An 18,082-nucleotide genomic window follows, 5' to 3' on the forward strand; every position below is an offset into this window, starting at 1 on the left:
ACCTCTCACCTTAGTAGTCAGCAATATTAAGGTTATAAGCCCTCCAAAACTGGGAACCATCTGACTGGCGTCTCCCATCACGAGCGCTGATTGGCCAAATCAGTAGCCCGCGCATCCCAAGCTTCCTGCGTTTTTGAGTGGAGGTGAATGTGTCTTATGACATTTTCTATTCCTGATAATATGTATACATTCATATTGATCGGTCGAGTAGTTAAGACGTAAAAGCGTAAATTAAGAGAGGTACGTTGGACACTCGGTTGGAATGAATTTGCTTTCCTTTTATGTTATGTACTAGTACTCGCCCGCGGCTTAGCTCGCGTTTCAGGGCGTTGGTTGTAATGTGTCAGGCAAATAAGTCGCCTATGTCCTGTCTTGGAGTTCAAGTTTATTTCATCAAATTCGGTTCAGCGGTTTGGTAGTGAAGGAGCGACAGACAGACAGACGGAGTTACTTTCACAATTAAAACATTAATATAGATTAAAAAAAAAAACAGACCAGACAAAAACAACAGAGACAACCTGGCAAATGATTTTTTTTTAAATGTTTAATAACAAAAAAATCTTATGCTTGTGCTACAAAATATTGTTTCTTGTTAAGTTTCATGATTTTATGTCAAATGGAAGTCCCTTATAGGTTTTGAATCTCTTTGTTAACGTACGGGAAATGTGACATAAACGGCCTTAATATCTTTTGTTTGCCTCGACCTAGAAGTTTGATATTTTCACAGCCTTAAAGGGTCTACAAAGCTCATTATTTGATAGTAATTCCAACTTTATAAAAGGATCTTGTAAGGCCAATAAATAGACGGATAACAAAGTGACCTTGCAGGGTCCCTTTATCCTTTAGGGAAATTTAACCCCAAAAAATCGCGATCTCATTTATGATATTACATTATGAAACGAAATATTAAAAATATTTTTAAAGTATTTTTTATGTAATTTAATTCATAAAATAATTACGACATCAAAGTTTAGCAACTTGCGTGTAGTGTATACATCTTGTATCGAATTAATTTTTGACACATGTTTACCTACCCTCACATCTGAGCAGCTGGTGACAATAGCGCCAAGCACTTTCCTCTACAGATTTAAACCACCAGGAACTTCAAAGTTGTTACTTTTTCATTACTTACTTCAATACAAAGAAAAACGCTGACTCAAATATACTGTAGTCCTCAACAAATGGATCTCGAAAGTAAAACGACTTTGCACTGGATGGAGTCTCACCCAATCCGTTACGTTTCTATTTTGAATTCTCTTCGCACTCCACGAGTACTCTGTAATCAGTCTTGCAGCGTCACTGGATGGCTTTTACCTGAAATTACATTCCTGACTTTATTCAGTGACGCGATATTTCATGTAGGACAACATTTTATTTATAATAACTTATTCGAAATAACGTATTCCAAATTTGTATTTAGAACAAATAATAATTGTATAACCGTATCAACGAATATAAAAAATATTTAATTATGTCAATTACACTTTTTAATTTTCGAATATTTGTAGGTTATATTCAAAATCGTGACATAATAAAATTATAATACATTTTCTATTTTACAGAGTTATAGAGTTTAGATTTTAAATAAAATTATTAAGATGAAAGTATAGGAGGCACAAAATTATTGAGACAAAATGTAATTTAAAAAAAATATGAAAGATATGCAAACCTTAGAAGCGGAGATGGCCAAGTGGTGAGCACTATTTCCATGTATTGAAAGCATCATGTATTAAGCATTGGCTTATGACAACCCGTTCAAAACAACATGTTTACCTTACTTTTATTTTTCATTGGAAATCTACTTTCGAAAAGAAAATTCAATTCCTACAACTTCACTTATTTATTACCGACTCCTCCCCGCCACCAATCAGGTACGTTTTCTGATTCCCCTACTACAACAACAACAACCATTACAACAACAACAAAATTGAGTCCTCGTAACAAAAAAATAAAATGTTTACCCCATGTAACATTTCATTGTACTATGATTGTAACAATTATAATTTACATCTACTAAATCTACATGTTATCATGTATGTAATTTTAGATTAACACAATGTTTATTCGTTGTTATAAATAAGAATAGGCTATAAGTGGTAGATTTACATATTTTTAAATATATAGAAATACGTCGTTTAACAATACAATGCCGTGCACGCTTATTACCAAATTTAGCGGTACGCTATCACCGCTGTGGTATAAGCGACTATTATAATATTTAGTATGCACAGTGTGTTCCAAAAGGATTACGGGAGGACGAGGGGGTATATCCTGGAATGATGTGATGCCAGCTTGTACGGTCTAAGATGAAATATAGGTATATTATGTTTAGTTCATAAGAAATGCTATTAAGATGAGTTAAAAAAAGTGGTTGTCGTTTAATACCTAGCTGATTTGTGCATAATTATCAATAATTAAGTATTAACCGGTGCTTCGGTCTATACGATTGTTATGTTAGGTATAAAAGAGTAATCTTTGTTTGAGATATAAAGTTGATATGACGTTTGAACATTGGGATAGGTCCTAAGCTTCAAACTTTACATCAAATTTGTTTCAGTGGTGTATTCCTTATATATTAATAGACAGATGAATAGAAGTATAAAGTCACTTTTTCATTTATAATAATACTAGCGGCTCATCTCAGCTTCGTACGGGTGCTATGCTGATACTTAATATACTTTAGCTACTTTAGCTTTCATAGCTTATTGTTATAAGACGATACAAAGTTACAAACACTTCCTGCAATTTAAAGGGGTAATATTTTCGAAAAGATTTATTTAAATTACATACTATAAAATTCCATATTGATCTATATTAATTTCACAATGTATTCAAGGTACTTAATTAGATAAGGATTGATGCAGTATTGTTTAAAATAACTTCGCAAATAAGCTTTTATTCCTCGAAAATGGTTTGAAGAAATGTTGCATACACGTTTTAAGGGTATATCTTCGATATTACAAATAAATGTATTTCACATTATATGTGACTGACTTTTAAAAATTATTACCAATGTTTAATTGGTGATAGCTGTCTTTTGTTTTCAATTATTAGATACTTCGCTTTCATTTCTTCCATATTCCATGGCTAAATAAAATGTCTGCCTGTTGTCTTTATAAAATTATATCATTAGTGTAATGTTATTCGATTATCTGGCTACAAGGTTTGGTCTGGTCTGGCTTTTATTAAGCATCATTATGATTATACATATAGCTCAACATATGGCCTTATAATAATTCCAGCTGGTGATCTATTTGACTCTTTTGATGACATTTTTGTCGACGGCGTGACATCATCTTTGCAAATCGCTTAAAACTTTAAAAGTATTAATTCATAAATTGAGCTCGTATATTGTCATCTACGCTTGGATCTCGCATAGCATCTGCTGAGGATTATGGCTCATAAATAATTTAAAAAAAAGCAGATATGCGCTACTGATATTCATATTTGAGGTTACATAAGATGCTTTCATTGCCGCTTATGTTGGAACATGAATAGGAACATTAAAAGTATTATTTTGACATCCATCAAGAAATACACTTTCAGATTTCCGTACCTTATAGAGCAAGCAAGGCAGTCTTTCTTGCTCCTTACTCCTCACTCGTGCCTCATCGCCTTCGACATATAAGAGTGAGAGAATAAAATTATTATCTATCCCACTCCTTCAGATTCCTCAGGATTTATAAAAATGTTATCAAACCTTTCTGTTTTCTAGGCATATGCACGATTCGTCACCGTAGCATGCGTAATCGATCCCGTGGCGCCCGCCGAAAGACGGAGAGGGTACCGCTGGTTTTTTAGTGGGTAAACCCGGTGGACCTGGGCGCACTCGGTGTCCAGGAAACCTTTCCACCACGTGGGGGAATCGCGTAAAGCGTTTTTCCAGCGAAAAAAGGCATATGCACTATTACTTCAGTTCTATATGATTTCAAGATCTTATGCCGAAATAAAAACATTGAAATAAAATGTTTTCTTTTGTACTTTTAAATAAATCACTATATTTTACGAAGTTTTTTTTCTTAATGCAGTCATGCCTACATGAGCTTACTCTTAAGAATACCCTTGTTTTAAATGTAAAAACTACGTTATACGTGTTATTTTTTTAAAGCGATTTTATTTCCGAATAATAACGCAAAATTCACAACGAGTTTCAGCGCCGAATGTCGTATTATTTGTCTGCTTGAAATGGTTCCCACGGTTGAATCATTTGAATGTTGAATATTCCGTGATAATAGTTGACGAATCGCTTTTGAAATCTAAAATAATGAACCGTGTCTATAAAATTTGTGGAACTGGTTCTGTATGTATAGTATTTGAAAATACTATCATTATAATTATTAGAGAGCTGAGGTGGCCCAGTGGTTAGAATACATCTTGCATCGTGCATCTTATCCGATGGTTGCGGGTTCAAACCCAGGCATTTCGAGCTCGGCGGTGAAGGAAACCATCGTGAGGAAACCTGCAGGTGTCTAATTTCATCGAAATTCTGCCACATGTGCATTCCACCAACCCGCATTGGAACAGCGTTGTGGAATATGTCCCAAACCCTCTCCTTAATTGAAGATGGCCTTATCGAGGAAATTTACAGATTACATTACATTTACATATAATTATTTGAAGAAAACATATGAATGTTCCACAGTCGAGCATTGATTATTCTTCTCTTTATTTTGTTTGATATTTATTTATTTCTAGCGACCCAGCCTGGTTTCGCACGGTTTCAATGCCGATACTAAATATACTGTTTCTCTACTATATTGTGCATGTATTATATATAAACCTTTCCCTTGAATCAATCTATATATTAAAAAAAAAAACGCTTCAAAATTCTGTGTAATTTTAGAGATCTAGCATATATAGAGTCAGACAGCGTTAAGCGACTTTGTTTTATACTATGTAATGATAATGATTCTAGTATTTTTAAGGGTCTTTCATATGAATCCTATATAGCAAGCAGCATTGTCACACGCTATGTTAAATAAACAATAGTTCAAAAATTAAGAATAAATCAGTTTGGTATAATTAAAACAATCCCCACTAATTGCGATGAGGCTCCAGGAGAAAGTGAAAAGTACGAATTGATCTCCATTAACTACCTCAATTCTTTGGACTAACAAGAGGATAATAATAAAAATGGTTGCCGAAATGGCCCATAATTTTTTTTACGATCTCAAAGCAATTTCTTCCTCCGCACGAGTCGTGTAATTAAGAACCAATTTTATACACAATGCGATATAACGACGCCTACAGTAGGAAAATAAATATATATTTAACTAGCTCAACCTGCGGCTTTACCCGATTGATTTATTACCGATTACTTGGTGGTAGGGCTTTGTGCCCGTCTGGGTAGGTACCACCCACTCATCAGTTATTCTAGCGCCAAATAACAGTACTCAGTATTGTTGTGTTCCGGTTTGAAGGGTGAGTGAGCCAGTGTAACTACAGGCACAAGGACATAACATCTTAGTTCCCAAGGTTGGTGACAGTGACAATGTAAGGAAAAATTAATATTTCTTACAGCTTCATTGTCTATGGGTGATGATACCCACTTACCATCAGGTGGCCCATATGCTCGTCCGCCAATCTATACCACAAAAAAGCACATCAACCGTCAACCCATAATTTACTTTTAGGAGCAAATTAAAAAAAAATACACCAAAGTTTATTAAATCGGTTCGACCGTTTAATCGTGAGGTAACAGACATACCTACATATTTATAATATTAGTATATATATCGCCATATGGGCTATGATATATTCTCGAGTTTACTGATGGCAACATTCAGCACAAAAGATCGGAATTTTAATAAAACATAAATGAATATTTGAGGTTCAATGTATCCTAATAGTGATATGGTCAAAGAAATCGACGTTAAGCGAAAATGAGTCTTAGTACATAGTAATAAAGTTCGTTTTAGTTTGAAAATTATTTAGTTGACATGAAAGTTTCACAGACCGCGAGCAGGTGAGCTGAATTCGCCAGAGCCACGGTCATGTGAGCATTTGGCAGAAATCCAGGCCAACTATCTGGCACAAAGTGCTTTCAATATTAGCATACCTAATTTTTTTTTATACAATGACATTTTGTAACAAATGTTGCCAGGAATTATGGATGGTAAATGTTGCCCGAAAATATTATAATCGCCACTAATTAAAAAAAAATCTCCCTCGTCGTGATTGTCCGTATCTTTGTTTGTTTGGATGCGTTAAACTCGAAAAGTAAAGGATCGATTCGGGAACAACGTTTGGCTGTATTATTTGTTCGTTGAAGATGTCAACTGGGACCATTAAAATAGATCTCTTAAATCAATAGAGTTTTCTATCCGTGAAAAGCCGGGAAAATAGTTAGCAATTTACATAATTGATTATGAAATTTTATTTAGTGCTAAGGTTTTTGTTAATTCTTCTCGATACAATCTACTCCGATATGTAATACCATTTTGTAATACGAGTAAAACCGTATGTAATTTCCATACATTTTCATTCAAACATTATATCTCATTCCACTCATGTTAATTAACATTTTAATTACGTCTCTCTAGAAAGGTTCTTTAAAAATAATGTGTGTCATAAAAAAAGGATGCTCATAGTATTTTGCAGCGTAGAATACGCGGGCGTGATAAATTTGAAGTATAACTTAACAAATTTAAAAATAAAACGGTTTTATTATGAATTTAATTATAATAACTAGTGTTGTGTTGTTGGTCGTAATTTCTAAGTCAACTGAACTCAACTCAAATTACTTTATTCAATATAAAAGTATTACACTTTCGTATTGATGGTCAATTGAAACAGTACCACCGGTTCGGAAGTAAACATTATCGTAAATATAAATTTAAATTTCTACATTATTTCGTCCTCGTTTTTATTTATAATCTGTTTTGGGTCAATATGGATATGTACTGCCGTAGATTCTACCCCAAAATAATCTTTGTATATAAAATACATGTATTGCTCATTTTAAATTGAACTGTAAAGTTATTTATCAGTAATAAAGTTCTTTAACCTGAAATTTAAGGAAATTTAAGAGAAATAATTCCGTCATGATTTAAGTTTACATGAAATAAAGAAGATTTCAGTAAGTAAAATTTTTATTCAAACGAATTATTCATTTATTTAGCTAGTATGCAAACTCGCCTATCTTTTGGCAAAAAATAAATTAAAGTATCATAATTGTTTTTTTTAAATAGGTTATCTTAATAATATTAAAACTATATAGACTTTATTAACTATATAGACAAAACTTTACGTCAAACTGTTACAAAAATATTGGTGACGTCAGACGTCTGTGATGTGTCTAAGTATTATGAGATGTGTATAGGTAAGTATTTGATAACTGTTGAAAGAATTTAGAGTTTTTATTGAGAGAATTGGAGATAGTGACGATAAACTAAAGGCATTTGTAAAAAATATAATAACGTAATGTTATGAGCGCTTCGTAATTAATTTTGTTTTAATTAATTCCAATCTAATTCTCGTCCTGGTGAGTCGCCAGAATTGTGACAAATGATTTGGTATTTTCTGTCCCTATCTCCAGGCCTATTCATTATTTTTGTTATCTAAGACGTTTTTCTAAACAAATGGGATATAAATATATACTAGAAGTCGCTCAAACTTCTTTCTTAATTTTTGTATTGATGATCAAACTATTTATTTAGAAATTAATTCGAACAGATCGCATAACCATACACAATGGCTAAAGTGATCTCCCAATTATTGAATGTGAAATCGTGACGAATCGTACATTTAATGATTTTCACAAAACCAATGCATTTATCAAGCGGTCATCCTTACTATCATGTCTACAATACGTCAAATAATAATAGGTTCAGTCTTTACCCATCCAATGCTGAGCTCCAAAAATATATCACTGTGATGGTGTCATAAATTTCCAAGACTCATTGGCGTTCCCTACGTCTTCATAATGTAATCTAAACCACACATTTCCTTCATATAAATGAGAGTATTTTCAGGTAATTTCGGCAAGTGGCAAATGCCCCACCTGATGTTATTTTGGTCACCACTATCCATTGGCACCGCAAGAAAATTTAATCATTTCGTACATCCTCAATGTACCGCAAACTGTCAAGAATATTTAAGTTTCTATTAAGATAATCTTGATAGACCTTTGTGTCTTTACCGGGACACAACAATAGAAAGTATTACTGCTTGGTAGTAGAATATATGCTAAGTGGATGGAATCTAAAAATCGGGTCTTGTAAAACCCAAAGACCAAGTAACTCATTAAACATTAATTAAATTGGTATTTTTAGAACAGTCATAGCAATATTTAAACAATTATAGTCTCTTTTCTATTACTTATAATCCTCGAATGGTCGTCTTTTATTGAGGTTTTTACTAAAACTTGGAAAGACAAAAAAATACAAGCAAAATGTATTCCCAGTTTCGGCTCCGCAGCATTTTTGTGGTCGTTATCCCGCAGAGAAAAAAACGTTGAAAGCTTCAAGCTTCCCGAGAGCCACACCACAAGGAAACATACTTTGGCCTCAGAGTAAAATATATCAAAATAAAACGCCTGTTTTATTTGCAAGCTTAATATTATTGCATTGTTTTTTAAATCGAGATGGCATAGTAGATCTTAGTGGAAAACTTCGTTTTCACTAATAGAGAGGGATTCATTATATTATGTTTATTATATACAGGGTAATTGGTAATTCGACGTATATCCGCTAGGAGGTGATAGGTGTGACTATTTGCAAACATTTAAACCCCCATATGCATAATCCAAAAGTGAACCATATTTTTTTCAAAATTTATCAAAAATGCAACTTCAAAAATTTATTTAGAAAAAATTATCAATAAAATACTATTATTTCCTTCTGATTAATAAAAACGAATAAACACTAGATATTTGTGAATATTTAAACAATCATTATCAGCCCAAATTTAAAAATGGGAGACGGAAAAAGAATTTATTTCAATATTTTTTAAATTTTATTTCCTCAAAAATGCTTTAAAAACTAAAAAAATCATTGTAGAACTTGTTCTACAGATTATTTTAACTTTCTTAACTTTCCAAAAATGTATAGAAAACTAGGAATTTATTTCAAAGTAGCCGAAATAAAATGACCGGAAAGGACGCTGGTATTTCTTTCGCGTATCGAACATTAACGAATTTGTACTCTTTAAAATTCTCACAAAATTAATTAAAAATAATACCCAATGTATTTAACCGATAATAAAAATTTAATTTGCAATAATATAAATTGAGAACAATAATTAAGATAAAAACGACCCCATCTTTTAAGTTGGTTAAAATTTTATCAAAATCCGTTCAGGTGTTTCGGAGCTTATCGCTAACATACATCGTGACACGAAATTATTATATTTATAGATAAGTTTTTCCCTAAAATAAGTTTAAATAAGAACAACAAATGTTAAACATGTCGGAAATAAGGGTCAAAGAAATAAAATGAAATTAATAGGTATAAATATTTACGAAAACTCATGCCAGCCGTGCGAAGCCAGGACAGGCTAGTGTGCTCTATGTTTGAGTTTATAATTTTTGTAAATGGTGAAAGAACATCGTGAAGACGAAAGGTGTTGGACAAAATTATGATACTTGAATTTTTACCAACGTGTTGAGTAAGTAGCCTTGTAGAATAAGATCAAACCCTCCTTAATAGGGTCAAGAGCCTTATCTTACAGTGAGAGATTAGGGTTGTTTTTTGTGTAGTAATCCTAAATTTTAAAAATAGATTATTACACAATTTCCTAAAATCATAAGAATAAAAACTACCAAAAAGAGTTAGACAGAGTGGTTTTTATTATTATTAATGTTATACTATTGTTGCTAGCGTTATCCGGCCTGGCTTCGCACGGCTGCAATACTGATACTAAATATATTTATTTACAAAATCACATTAGAAACATATAAAATTATCAGTTTTTCTTTACTATATTGTACATATATTATACACTTGGTAGTAGGGCTTTGTGCAAGACCGTCTGGGTAGGTACCTCCCACACATCAGTTATTCTACCACCAAATAACAGTACTCAATATTGTTGTGTTCCGGTTTGAAGGGTGAGTGAGCCAGTGTAACTACAGGCGCAAGGAATAACATAACATCTTAGTTCCCAAGGTTGGTGGCGCATTGACGATGTAAGGAATAGTTAATATTTCTTACAGTTTCATTGTCTATGGGTGATGATGACCACGTACCATCAGGAGGCCCATATACTCGTCCGCCAATCTATACCATAAAAAATACTATGTATTAAAAAAAGTCGCATCAAAATCTGTTGCGTAATTTTAAAGATATAAGCATACATAGAGACAGACAGCGGTAAGCGACTTGATTTTATACTATGTAATGATTATTAAAAGAACAAAATGTTGTGTCACGAGTTTAATGAAATTTTGTCACGAGGTATGTTTTTACATATATGGTTATATACATATATCTCATACAATATAGCGATATGATAAGCTATTATCCGCTCGTTCACACCTATTTTGTCTGCACCCTCTTTTACCCCCTCTTTTACCTCACATTCAATCCTCATTTATGTATTCTCAAATTGTGTTCAGTTCACGAAATTTGTGGCGAGATGGCCCAGTAGTTAGAACGCGTGCATTTTAAACGATGATTGCAGGTTCAAACCAATGAATATTCATGTGCTTAATTTGTGTTCATCTCGTTCTCGGCGGTGAATTTGTCTAATTTCTACCACATATGTATTCCACTAACCCGTAGTGGAACAGCGTGGTGTAATATGTTCGAAAATCTTCTCTTTTAAGGGAGAGGTGGTGTTAGCCCAGCAGTGGAAAATTCACAAGCTGTTATTGTTTTTCTTTGGCACATATATGTAAAGCTATAGCCAGTTGTAACAAGTTAACGTTCTTAGTAATAGGACTTTGTGCAAGCTTCTAGGCCTCAAAACAGGTCAAAGAACAGTACCTAGATTTTTGTTTTCAGGTACAGGATGAGTGGCCAAGGGTACCGCGTCGTGTAGACGCATTTAGACGATGGTTAGTTTCTATAGCCACTGTTAATGAGGTCCTGGGGTCGAATTCAGGGTAGAGCAAATTCATGTTAATAAGTTTTTCTCTTAAAAAATACGCATTACCCTTGATGCAGGTGATGCAGACTTATTTGTTTGTCCTTCTACTCATATTAAAATAAAATATATACACAAATCTAAGTAGTCTTAAAGCCTTACCACAAAGTAAAAAGGTTGTATTCAATTAGTGTTTGGTATATTTTTATATGAATGTAATTATCTTATTAAGTTTAAAATACATTTTTAAACGAATCTTTGAATATTCAAAGTTTACTTTCGAAATAAGAGTAAGACTGGTGTGATTTTTGTGTGTGTGTGTGTGTGTGTCTGTTAACTATACACGTTTTCTGTGATATCAAACATTATTGATTCACTGAGGTCAATATGTACTACCCAATGAAAATAGAGAAAGAAACTTCGTAAACGAGGACGATGAAATTGGAGCACTTAATATGTATGTATATGTATACTTCCACTGATAAAATGCGTTTATAAATTTTTCAATGAGAATTTTATAAAGAATACATTTCATAAATGAAAGTTAATATTGAAACTCTTTTATTATCTATCCATGTGTCACTAGAATACCTTTTGTCGCATCAAAAATAAAGGACAGACGGTATCTGGAGTTCATGAATAATGTACAGAAAGGGCGAACATAAGTAATGTACAGTCAGAGTAAGAAAACCTTCGTCAGTTTTCAAATTGATTCCTTTATCAAGTCTTAAGGTCTTAGTACCTTTTGAATCTAAACATCAAATAATCGCGACGTAATACGTCATTCTAAATCGGTAAAGCAGATTATCGTACACGCGAAAATAGATCTTAAGGTGACGAACCTTTTCTTACCCCGACTGTACATCTTGTATCTCTGTTCGTTGTTTCGTATCAAATGTTATTCACTTTCTTGTATGAAAAGGAAATATTAAAGTCTTTTGAGATTGCTGCGATCGTTCCTCACGTTGGATTAACGAGTCAACTTACATCGTTTGACTCAAAGCGTACAAGCGCTTTATAGCGATTTCGATAGACGAAATTATTGATACATTATGTTAATATCATAAATGCAAAAGTAAGTCTATCTGTTTGTCTGTTTTTACCAACTGAATTTGTTGATAGAGGCGAAATGGTCCAGTGGTTAGAACGCGTGTATGGCAACCGTTGATTGCGAGTTCAAACACAGGCAAGCACCACTGAATTTTAATGTGCTTAATTTCTGTTTATAATTCATCATGTTCTCAGCGGTGAAGGAATACATCGCGAGGAAATCTGCTGTGTCAAATGTGTCAAATTTCCTAGAAATTCTGCTGTATGTGTATTCCACCAACCCGCATATTCCACATATGTTCCAAACCTTCTCCTTGGTATGAAGATTTCTCAATGAAGGATAAAAACATTTATGCTTAACAGCTGACAATCAATCCAAAATATGAGTGAAGCTACGGGGGACAACTATTTTTATGTCATGTAGGGGGCAAAGGGACAGGAGGCTCACCTGATCAAAAGTGACGTCCACCGTCCATACTTTACATTGTATATAAACTTATAATTAATAAATGAAAAAATGCATAAAGAAACTTGATTTGTTTTTGGATTGAAATAAATATCAATAGAAGTCCAATTTATTATGACGGCTAACGATCGATGCGACAAAAACGTTGTTATTTTGTTTAATTATTCCATTGTTAGTGTCTGTTATTTTGTAACAAGCTTGGTTTTCAATAAAGAGATTAATTTTCGAGTTTCGATTTGATTGGATTTTGTGTTCACATGGAAGGCTCAGCTTCAACGAATGGATTTAACTAAAAAAGTATAAATAATATTGAAATTAAATATATAAATAGTTTGCTTATTAGCACAACGCGTACATTTGAGCTCATTACTGAATCCTCATTCCGTATTCATTGGTATATTTTCATAATTCGGGCAATTCACTCGATGGGCTTTGTTTAAGCCCGTCTGGGTAAGTACCAATTTTCCATACTTTCTTCATCGCTGTAGCTAAATCCGAGCGCTGTATCTCGACTAGCTGAAGTCATCATCAATTCAGCGAATCGGGCGTTGACCTTAACGCTGATCTACAAAATTATGCAGACTTTTTCAGAGCTAGTGGACGTCTCATTTGCCAATGACACCGTGGTCTGCATCTCTGCGAACTGGTGTCGGTAAGTCTTCAATGGGTTCAGATTCGTATAATCAGTCCGTTAATAAATCTTAAGGTTGTGAGAATTAATGAGAATAAGATGGAACTTTAGGCAGGCGGCCATTTTTCGTCCACAGCTTTCGCGTCTCATCCACCAGTTCAAGATAAAGGCGTCTACAATTCTCTGAAGTGCAACTGCCGAATCCCTCAGTTCTTTAACAAATCCTTCTTTTAGATGGCAATGATTTTCATGTCGTCAGAGTCGAGATGGCCCAGTGGTTAGAACGCGTGCATCTTAACCGATGATTGCGGGTCCAAACCCAGGCAAGCACCGCTGATTCATGTGCTTAATTTGTCTTTATAATTCATCTCGTGCTCAGCGGTGAAGGAAAACATCGTGAGGAAACCTGCATGTGAAAATATTCATAGAAATTCTGCCACATGTGTATTCCACCAACCCGCATTGGAACAGCGTGGTGGAATATGTTCCAAACCTTCTTCTCAAAGGGAGAGGAGGCCTTTAGCCCAGCAGTGGGAATTTACAGGCTGTTGTTGTTGTTGTTGTTGATTTTCATGGCATTTCTGTGTTCCAGTTTAAAGGAGATAATTACAACCAGTAGAATTATACCCACCAGAATTCTACGATGGTGTTAAGCGTTCTGGTATTGTAGATAAACTGTATACAAGCAGGATTTATATCCAAAATGTAAATTAACAAGATTTAATTAAATGTAAAGCACCGAATATAAATTCTACTAAGAATGTAAAACTACTCGTTCGGAAAATAAATTCTAAACTAGCAAGTAACTAAGTACGTACTCTAATTTAACTAATCAAATTGAACAATTTTAAGAACTAACGATTCGCCCCGGTTTCGCACGGGTGTTATTATTTAATATTATGTTAATAAATATAATTCATAGTTTTTTGCCACCATTCCAACCGATGACAAATGGTCACCACCAATATTAAACACTCCTTGAATAGCCAATAAGCCATCAAAACTTGGGAACTAGCCTTACACTGTCTCACTCACCTTTCAAACCGAAACACAACAATACAAAGTATTGCTGTTAGGCGGTAAAAGTAGTTGTCCATTTCTACCCCTAAACATGATTGGTGAATAACCTTTCCTTACTTGTAGAAAGGCTTACCACTAAAAGTAACAAAAAAAAGAAAAAAATCATCTTGTTTTCGATGGTGCAGAAAATATGTCGTGAGGATACCTGTATATGTGTGATGGAATAATGCCACGTGTTTTAAGGAGACCTGATAAAATGAGCTCCAAGTCTTTTCCTCAAAAGGAGGACATTCGGCAATAGGCATGTACAGGGTTACTTTACAAATATAAAAACGGTACCATAAATCTCAATTAGATAATACACATCAGAATGAAACTGACTGAATAAAATATATGCAAAGAAATGAATGCGTTTTAAAATATATGAAACCAAGAACTTTAGGATTATTGTTAAAGTATTAAATACTTTTTTCATAACCCGCTTTTAAGCGTGACTCGTTCGTTCTGCGACTATACAGTGGACGGAAGAAATCTTTATTGAAAAAGTTGAAGTTTGTTCAATATAGAACTGTTGTGACCGTACGGCTTACGACTTCTAGAATGTTCTTAACAGCCTCGTTAAAGAAACTTTATTCTCTCGATCCAAGTTAGGAACTAGCAATTGAATTGGTTTTAATTAGTTTCAGTGAAATCACGCTTAGTGGGAGAATTAGATAATAGAGTATTTAAATGTATTGTGCAATAAAATATTAAATAATTATATACTGTGAGTTTGCTAATAAGATTTATGGTATTTAAAGGTACACGATAGCTGGTTATCGTAGTTTAGTTATTCAGGAGACCAGACAACTAAGGTGTTTGTGAGTGGACAAGTTTCCATTTAAATTCCCCCACTATTGTAATGCTCAATGCATTTGTTGAGATCAGTCGAGGCGATCGGAAAGAGTGGACTAAAAGCTATACGTGCTTTCCAAGGCCGGATTTCAATAATACTTTTTGTTCTAGATAGTCCATCTTTTAAAAAGTGTTATCGCTTTATAGACTACAATAGGGTTGAATGAAGAATTCATAAAACCCTGTTGCCAATTTAAAAAAAGTGTAACAATATTTGTGTGCTAAAGGTTACATATATTACATTATCTACCATTAGTGAGATCATGGTTGATAACATACCTTCTGATTGAAACGATCGCCTCCTGGCTATTACTTATTTGAAATACTCTTCGTACTTGCTTCGGCAGTACATATACTGAAATTGGAACGATACAGAAGACATTAGCATGGCCCGTGCGCAAGGATGACACGCAAAATCGTAAAGCGTTTCACATTTTTGATACGACATGGGTATCTTCAAGAAAAGAGCGTACTCCTCCCTTAAAGGCCGGCAACGCACCTGCTTGCCCCCTGGTGGTGAAGATGTCCATTGGCGGTGCTAGTCACTTTCCATCAGGTGAGCCTCCTGCTCTTTTGCTGTTGAAAATATGTAAGTGTATGGCTTCTATATTTAATAAAGCATTTTGATTCGATCGCAAAAAACATCGGTAAAAAAACTTTTAAGTTAAACGGTTTTATCTTATATGCACTGAAAACCTGAAAATAAATAAAATGTTACTTACCTATCAACCTACGTAGGTCCCGGCCATTACTCTCTCTGATGGTAGTGGTCGTCATAACATGAACCATGTCAGCGGCGGAATGGCTGTTCATGAAAGAACACTAACACCAGGGTTTGCTTGGTAGGTAAACTAAGCCACACCGTAACCATTAGATATTTTGAACTTCTAGTACAGAAATATTTTAGTACTAGGCAGAATAGCTTTTAGAAATATTAGACGAAAATAAAAACGTAGGGAACACATAGCCTAAAGTTGTATTATTTCAATAAAAGTAACAGTTACAATGGTTACATTTCCATTGCATTTAATACTTGGTAAATGGTTACCACAATATCACTTGTGGATGCTGTGAAATAATAGCAGTTCTAGTCTCGTAACTGTTACCGCGCATTCGGCGCAATGATAATAATGCTTTTAATATTTTTTTCATTATTGCTATCGTGCTCACTGGACTTTTTAAACTTACAACATATATTTTGCAAGATAAACTTGGTCGAAATATCAAACACGATCTTCAATTTTTTCACAAAAATGAAACTAATTTTGTTAAAGTTACAAAGATGTCATACTTAAAAGTAATATATTTAAGATTTACTTTTTTTTCAAATTAGTTTGTTAAATTTTCCAGTACAGTATTTTTTATTCTATCTTTCCATCTTTGTTTTAATTTCAATAAATTTAGTTTTAATTACAATGTTCTTAAATATGATATAATTTAGTCATTAAAATTTGACTTTATATTTTTATAGATTAGTTTGATTTATATTCAGATAGACGTATCATTTTGAATGATAACTATATCATTTGTTTTAAGTTCTTAGTGATAACTTGTTGGTTGTTTTTCAATAAATAGATAGATATGTTTTGAAGTTGAACAGGTAAAACTGTAATTTTTTTTTAAATTCATTAGGTGATTAATAATATTTCCCTTTACACTTTAATCCTATCACTTATGTCAGAAGTGGGGACGACAATAGCCTCAAGGCATGCAAATTATTAAACTGACTTCTAATAATGTTCTGAGATAAACACTTGTAATCAATATTCGAAAATTAATTTTCACTCTTAAATTATCAGATAAAGAAACCTTAAAATACAAACGAATGGAAAGACTAGCTTCTTGACTTCTTGACTAGGTTCTTTGTGAATATCCAGTTTAAAAAACACAGGAAACATAACACCTCAGTACACATTAGTTGGTGGGGTATTGGCGATATTAGGAATGGTTGGATTTTCTCACGGCACTATTGTAACTAGTGATAACCGACAATCAGTCAATAGCCAACTTTTGGACGTCCACTTTAAAAAAAGACTTACATCCCACGCGTGCAAATCAGCCTTATCACCTATCATAATACCAATTATTTTTATAAATATACTATACACGTGATAAGTCAAACGCTTTTATTTAAATCCAATGTAGAGCTTTGGTTTCTGTTGCCATCTAGTAAGGAATCTCAGCTCCAATATAACCTTAAATATTATAATATATATAAGTTGGATAAAATTTAAATAGCAACCGCTGGCGCCTAACCAAGTACTGCGCAATAAATCATCACCTTTTTAAATTTTTCGTAACATTTCTATGATAAATAACGGATATAATCTATATGTATGCGAATTTGATAAATATCGTATTGTTTCAGAATATCGGTAGGGATGTATTGAGGATTACGTTGGTAATAAATATATTTAAGTGCTCTTTGTATTTATGAAACGTATTTGTACACATGTTTTAAAAGAAAATCAAAGTGAATTTTATATACGATTCCGGCAAAGAAAAACTATTTAGTTTTTAGATTCGAGTAAGTGGAGGGCGAGCAGAAAACAAATTTGTTTTGCTGAAGTGGTTTTCATCCACACTGCATCCTAAGATAAATATAAACCATTACACTATCGATAAGCCGCTATTTACCCTTTTTATGGCATAGTTGGTAGACGATTTACTTGGTGGTAGGGCTTTGTCCTTGGTGGTAGGGCTTTGTGCAAGCCCGTCTGGTTTCGTTTTGGTTAAGGTACCACCCATTCATTAGTTATTCTACCGCCAAATAACAGTGCTCAGTATTGTTGTGTTCCGGTTTGAGGTTTGAGTGAGCCAGTGTAACTACAGGCATAAGGGATATAACATATTAGTTCCCAAGGTTGGAGGCACATTGACGCTGTAAGGATTTGTAATATTTCTTAGAGCGTCATTGTCTATGGGTGATAGTGACCACTTACCATCAGGTGGCCCATATGCTCGTCCCAAACCTATACCATAAAAAAGAGCAGATC

The 18,082-nt window shown here is 33.7% G+C and overlaps 1 non-coding gene across 1 annotated transcript; it reads left to right on the forward strand.

Moving 5' to 3' along the window:
- Positions 1-15,417: 15,417 nt before the first annotated feature.
- LOC124543966 lies at positions 15,418-15,524 on the forward strand. The gene has a single exon (XR_006967509.1). It is a non-coding gene; the product is annotated as a U6 spliceosomal RNA (small nuclear RNA).
- Positions 15,525-18,082: the final 2,558 nt, after the last annotated feature.

The sequence above is a fragment of the Vanessa cardui genome, chromosome 3 (assembly GCF_905220365.1).
Source record: "Vanessa cardui chromosome 3, ilVanCard2.1, whole genome shotgun sequence".
NCBI classification, from domain to species: Eukaryota; Metazoa; Arthropoda; class Insecta; order Lepidoptera; family Nymphalidae; genus Vanessa; species Vanessa cardui.